Raw genomic sequence first — 6,583 nt, forward strand, 5'->3', positions numbered from 1 at the left:
AAAAAAAAAAAAAAAAGTTCATTTTGGATACAATAACTTAAAATTTGTAATTAATAACTTCAAAATATAAAAAAATTTGACACAATTTTAAGGGATATGAGTTTACAATCATACTGAAATATTTTAACATACCTGTCTCACATGTGATAGACGTCAAGTAGACAAAGACATTTGTAAAAATGTAGAAGAATTGAACAACACAAGTATTAAACTTTTTTTTTCCGAGAGGTGGAGTTTTTCTTTCTTTATCCAGACTGGAGAGCAGTGGCATGATCTTGGCTTACTGCAACCTGTGCCTCCCAGGTTCAAGTGATTCTCCTGCCTCAGCCTCCTGAGTAGCTGGGACTATAGGTGTGCACCACCATGCCTGGCTGATTTTTGTATTTTTAGTAGAGATGGGGTCTCACTATCTTACCTAGGCTGGTCTCGAGCTCCTCACCTCAGGTGATCCACCTGCCTCGGCCTCCCAAAGTGCTGGGATTACAGGTGTGAGCCACCGCACCTGCCACAAGTAGTAAACTTAACCTAATGGAAATATATAGAACACTGTACCTAAAAATTGTAGAATCTAAGTTTTTTTCCAATGCACAGGCACATTTGAAATTCAGTATATGCTGGCCATAACACAAGTCTCAACTTTCAAAGAGTTGAAATTATACAGAGTATGTTCTCTGACAACAATAGAATTAAGCCAGGATCAATAAAAACAAAATCTCAATGTATTTAGAAATTTTAGTTATCTAAGTAACTTATGAGTTATAGAAAGCTTAAACAATTTGAGTTGAACAATAGCAAATATATATATATGTATATAAAATGGGGTACAGCTGAAGTCATGTTTGGAGGGAAATTTGTAGCTTAAGATACATATATTAGGAAAGAAGATATGCTGAAAATAAGGTAGTTAGAAGAAGAGCAACACATTAAACTCAAAGGAAATAGATGTTTTTTTTTTTTTTTTTTTTTTTAAATATTTTTTTTTTTTTTTTTTTTTTTTTTTTTTTTTTTTTTTTTTTTTTTTTTTTTTTTTTTTTTTTTTTTTTTTTAAAGGATTTATAAAAGAATGTGGAGGAGGAAGTTGCTGATCAAAGAGGTATGCAAAGGCCCTGTGGCAAGAGGGAGCTTGGGGAAATCGTGGGACTGAAAGAAAGCTGTGATGGTTAGCACTGGCAAGCACCAGGAGCCCTTGGTTGTGACCTGACACCGGAGAGGGTTAGAGGCTGCGTTAGGGAGCTCTGTCTGTTTCCCCCAGAGTAGTGGGATACAACTGCTTTAGGATTTTAGGAAGGAGCATGACCTAATCAGATCATGGTTGAAAAGATGGCTCTCTCTGGGCTGCGGTTGCCTGAGTGGGTGCTGGCTGACCCAATGCAGTGAGAGAGGCTGGCAGCCCAGGCCTGGGCTGTGGCAGTGGTGATGGGGGAAGAGGCTGGATTTGAGAGATTCTGAGGAGGTGACATTGTGAGAGCTTAGTGATGGTTTGGTGTGGGTGTTGGGGGAAAGGAGGTTTGTGGTGTCTGTGATGAGCTGGCTCATGGAACTCCATCTCATTTAAGGAGCTGTAGTTGAGGACAACTTTGGGGATTTTACTCTTACCTAGCTCCACCGCATGCTATCCTGGATCATCTTATTCTCCACTACCCCAGTTTTGCCAGTGAGTGACATAGACTTAGCAGTTAGGTGGCTTGCTAGTGTGCCGTGAAGCCATGTAGGTCTCACTGATTCCAGATTGGGCCTCGTTTGTCCCTTCCTCCCCAGTCTCCAGTCATGTGGCAGCAGTGAGGATGGTTCATCTGAGCCTGAGAATGAGGACAGTATGACGGGGTCAGGGCCCGATTGAATGCTGGGGCCATTGGCTTTTCAGAGGTGGACGGAGGAGGATGAGGAGAACCAGTCACAGAAGAAAGGACTGGCAGGGGAGAGAGAGGAAGGGGGCTGCAAGAAGCTCCAGAACAAGCACAGTTTACCCCTAATTGCCTCAGTGAACGTCTCCACAAAATGAGGAGATTTTCCTATATGAGAATACCATTATACCTGAAAATTGAATTGTAATTTTCTAACATTTAATATCCAGATCATTTTCAGATTTCCCCAGTTGAACCACCTCTGTTTCCTGGTTTCAAATGATTCTCCTGCCTCAGTCTCTCAAGCAGCTGGGATTACAGGCACCTGCCACTGCGTCCGACTAATTTTTGTATTTTTAGTAGCGACAGGGTTTCACTATGTTGGCCAGGCAGGTCTTGAACTACTGACCTTAGGTGGTCTGCCTGCCTAAGCCTCCCAAAGTGCTGGGATTACAGGTGTAAACCACCATGCCTAGCTGTATTAATGGCTTTTAATGGCAGAAGCCGCGACTACTTTTGCACCAACCTAATAAAATCTGTTTCTGGATTTTTCTGATTGCTCATGCATTCTTTTACGTCATTTTTTTATCTTCTATATTTCCTATAAAGTAGAAGTGAGAGGTTTCAAAGACTCTCACTTCTGTATTTCGGTTGACATTTTGGGCACATCCCTAAATATGGGACTCTCTGTGCTCTGTACTGCATTCCACTCTGAAGAGTGCATGCCCTGCCAGGCTGTCCCCCTCTGCTGTGTCATCGCTTGGTTTACAGGAGATTGTTAGGTCTTTTCTTTCTTCTTCTCCTTCTCCTTCTCTTTTCTCTTCCTTTCTCCTTTTCTTAAAGAGGCATGGGATCTCCCTACGTTAAGCCAGTCTGGTCTTGAACTGTCCTAAAGTGATCCTTCTGCCTTGGCCTCCCAAAATTCTGGGATTACAGGCATAAGCCACCCTGTCTGACCAGATCTTTTTATTGGAGGTGTGATTTCCCCTTTACAATTAGGAAGGAATAGGTGATTCCTGGGCACCGTGCAAATATCTTTTTCCCCAAATGGTTTTCCACATTTATAACAATACAGGACTTGCCTGAAAGAATTTTATTATGAGAGTTTGTAAAATGGAGATTCCCATCTCCCCATTCTGTCATTTATTCCACATTTATCTATTGGTGTTTTGTCTTTTCTCGGGGCCGGGCAAGGTGGCTCATGCCTGTAATCTTAGCACTTTGGGAGGCTGAGGCAGTTAGATCACTTGAGGTCAGGAGTTTGAGACCAGCCTGGCCAAAATGGTGAAACCTCACCTCTACTAAAAATACAAAAAAAGTTAGCTGGGCATGGTGGTGGGCGCCTGTAATCCCAGTTACTCCAGAGGCTGAGGCAGGAGAATTGCATGAACTCAGGAGGTAGAGGTTGCAGTGAGCCAAGATGTGCCACTGCATTCCAGCTTGGGTGGAGAGCGAGACTGTCAAAAAAATAAAAATAAAAAAGATATTTTCTCACTTCAACCGAGTTAAGGACCATAGTTCCTCCTAAAAAGGTAGGGCAATTGCTGGATTCTTTCTGTTTAATTACCAGTTTTCTTTCTTTTCTTTCTTTTTTTTTTGTTTTTGTTTTTTTTTTTTTGTTTTTGTTTTTGAGACGGAGTTTCGCTCTTGTTACCCAGGCTGGAGTGCAATGGCGCGATCTCGGCTCACCGCAACCTCCGCCTCCTGGGTTCAGGCAATTCTCCTGCCCCAGCCTCCTGAGTCGCTGGGATTACAGGCACACGCCACCATGCCCAGCTAATTTTTTGTATTTTTAGTAGAGACGGGGTTTCACCATGTTGACCAGGATGGTCTCGATCTCTTGACCTCGTGATCCACCCGCCTCAGCCTCCCACAGTGCTGGGATTACAGGCTTGAGCCACCACGCCCGGCTCTTTTTTTTTTTGAGACAGAGTCTCACTCTGTCACCAGGCGCCAGGCTGGATGGAGTGCAGTGGCAGAATCCCAGCTCACTGCAACCTCTGCCTCCCAGGTTCAAGCGATTCTCCTGCTTCAGCCTTCCAAGTAGCTGGGACTACAGGCACATGCCACCACGCCCAGCTAGTTTTTTTGTATTTTTGGTAGAGATGGAGTTTCACCATGTTGGCCAGAATGGTCTTGATCTCTTTGACCTCTTGATTTGCCCGCCTTGGCCTCCCAAAGTGCTGGGATTACAGGCTTGAGCCACCGCACCTGGCTAATTACCAGTTTTCAAGGTAAGGATTTGGTAAATAGTCATCCCCAATAGAGGCAAATGTTTCTCTCCCCGCAACCCTAAACCCCTACACCCACCCTGAGTATCATTATATGGATTTGTGGCTATTTTTATTCTGTGTTTTACAGTCAGTTACAGTCATTCTTTTTGATGCTCAAATCATTCTGATTTTCCCAGAAACGTACCTTCATCTGGCTCTTTGGTCTTTGAAGGCTTGCTTGCAATGTTGCAATCTGTGTTTATCTTCTAGTTGTAGGTAGAAGAGACAGTGTATGTCCTGTGGCCAAGGCGGCAGCCCATCTCCCTTCAGTCCTGGCACAAGAGTGCCTAGGAGTTTCCAGATTTCAGGCTGGTAGGTCTTTGTTTCCATTGTTTGGATTGGCTTAGGTTTAGGGTTGTCCCACCCTCTTAAAATGAGTTGGGTAGCTTTCTGTTAGGAAGGCTTTTGTCTCTACCTCTCATATTGAATCTCCATTTATTGTATTTTTTTGGGGGGAGGTTCTTATCTGTGGGTTAGACCATCTGTCTCCTTACCACTGTCCACCTCGGTATTTTTCTCTCTCCATTGTATCCATCAGCATTCTGGGAGCCTCTCAGTTTTGTCTTTTTGCCACCAGTGACATTTTCTTTAATGTACATTTTTCCCTTTGGCTCCTTCCATTTGGATTTTAATTTTTCCTTAGTGCGATTGTTTTCATTTTCTCTTCTAATCGTGGTCAGCATCTTAGCTTGTTGTCTTTTAATTTCATCCTGTTCTCATTTTGGTGCTCACTGTCCTTTAAAAACATTTTAATTTTAACTTTTTAAATAAAGACCATGTCTTCCTGCATCTTACTAACGACAGGAACCACATCTTTTCTGACATGGTCTTCCATTTTCTGCAATCATTCATTTCAGGTTTGTGCATGTGCTTAATGGCATGTTTTTCCATCAGCCTCCCCCCTCCCCCTTTCTGTTCTAATTTAGTTGGCGTTTGCCAGGCTGTGGGTTTGAATTGCTGTTTTCTGGGCACTTGGCTAGGTGTGATCTGAGGCTGGCCGTGGGGTGGTCGGCCACGGGCCCAGGCTGTGTGTCTTCTGCTCTGGACATGCCCTCCCCTCCCCTCGAATTCCTGTGCAGTGGCCCCGTTTTCCATGTCCATGTGTGTTCCTGAGTAGTGGGTGTTTGTTGATCACCTGCTGCCCACTCTGCTGTTCTGTGTCTGAGGGTGAAGGGTGTCTGCCTCCCTCTCCCCCACAGGAAGGGCTGGACTCCCATCCCCCGATGAATGGTGCGTTGTCCTTACAGAATGATGGAAGAGGGCTACTCTTTTTCTTTTAAACCTGCTATTTTAACCATTTTAAAGTATACAGTTAAGTAGCATTAAGTACGTTAATGGCATTGTGTAACCATCACCTCTATCTATCTAGTTTGGAAACTTTTTTTTTTCCAGTTGTCAAATGATTCTTTATTGAAATATTTTCCTTTGTGCTTCTTAACTAGCAGGGCATTCCACTGCGCCACTCTTGATGTCATCGATGATGTCATGAGGGTGGCGGCCATCAACATTACAGCCCACAGACTGGGCAGGATCTCTTTGATGGTTCCAGAGAGTTCTCTAGCTAAAGATCGGTGCTGTATCTGTTGAGCAGTGTTGACGATCTCATCAAAAGTGATATTCCCACTGTGTTTAATGTTTCTCTGTTTCTTTCGGTCTCTTGGTGGTTCCTTGAGGGCTTTGATGATCAGGGCAGAGGCAGAAGGCACCACCTCTATCTGGGCCTGTCTGTTCTGAACGGTCAGTTTCACTGTAATCCTCAGGCCCTTCCAGTCACCTGTTGCCTTGGCAATGTCATCACCAACCTTGTTTGGAGACAGACCGAGGGGGCCGATCTTGGGGGCCAGTGCAGAAGTGGCACTGACTTCACTCCCGGTGCACCTCAGGTATACGACTTTGATCTCGTTGGGGTTGAACTTCGGCGGCATAGTGGAGGCGGCTGGTGTTGGATGAACCTGGATTCAGGACTACTGGAGAAAGTTGCGCCTTGGCCGTCTCTGAGCCAAAAGCTAGTTTGGGAACTTTTTTATTGCCCACATGGAAATCCCATCCCCATTGTGAGTGTTGACTCCTCATTTCCCCCTCCTCCCAGCCCTTGACAGCCACGAATCTGCTTTCCATCTCTGTGGATTTGCCTAATATGCATATTTCATTTATTTTTTGGACAGAGTCTTGCTCTTTCATCCAGGGTGGAGTGCAGTGGTTCAGTTCCAGCTCACTGCAGTCTCTGCCTCCCAGTTTCAAGTGATCCTCCCACCTCAGCCTTCCGAGTAGATGGGATTACAGGTGCACTCCACCGTGCCCGGCTGATTTTTGTGTTTTTAGTAGAGAGGGAGTTTCACCATGTTGTGGCTGGCTGGTCTCCAATTTGTGACCTCAAATGATCTTACCGCCTCGGCCTCCTAAAGTGCTGGGCTTATATGCATGAGTCACTGCGCTTAGCCACTGAGCACTATGTTTTCAAGGCTT

At 44.5% G+C, this 6,583-nt stretch overlaps 1 protein-coding gene and 1 pseudogene across 1 annotated transcript in view; one reads left to right on the forward strand and one right to left on the reverse strand.

Annotated features, from left to right (window-relative positions):
- DGKD (diacylglycerol kinase delta) overlaps positions 1–6,583 on the forward strand; it is a 111,009-nt gene that overhangs the window by 10,913 nt on the left and 93,513 nt on the right. The window lies entirely within an intron of this gene.
- On the reverse strand, positions 3,970–6,281 carry LOC119472576 (annotated as a pseudogene).

This window comes from Cebus imitator, unplaced genomic scaffold (assembly GCF_001604975.1).
Source record: "Cebus imitator isolate Cc_AM_T3 unplaced genomic scaffold, Cebus_imitator-1.0 Scaffold106, whole genome shotgun sequence".
NCBI classification, from domain to species: domain Eukaryota; kingdom Metazoa; phylum Chordata; class Mammalia; order Primates; family Cebidae; genus Cebus; species Cebus imitator.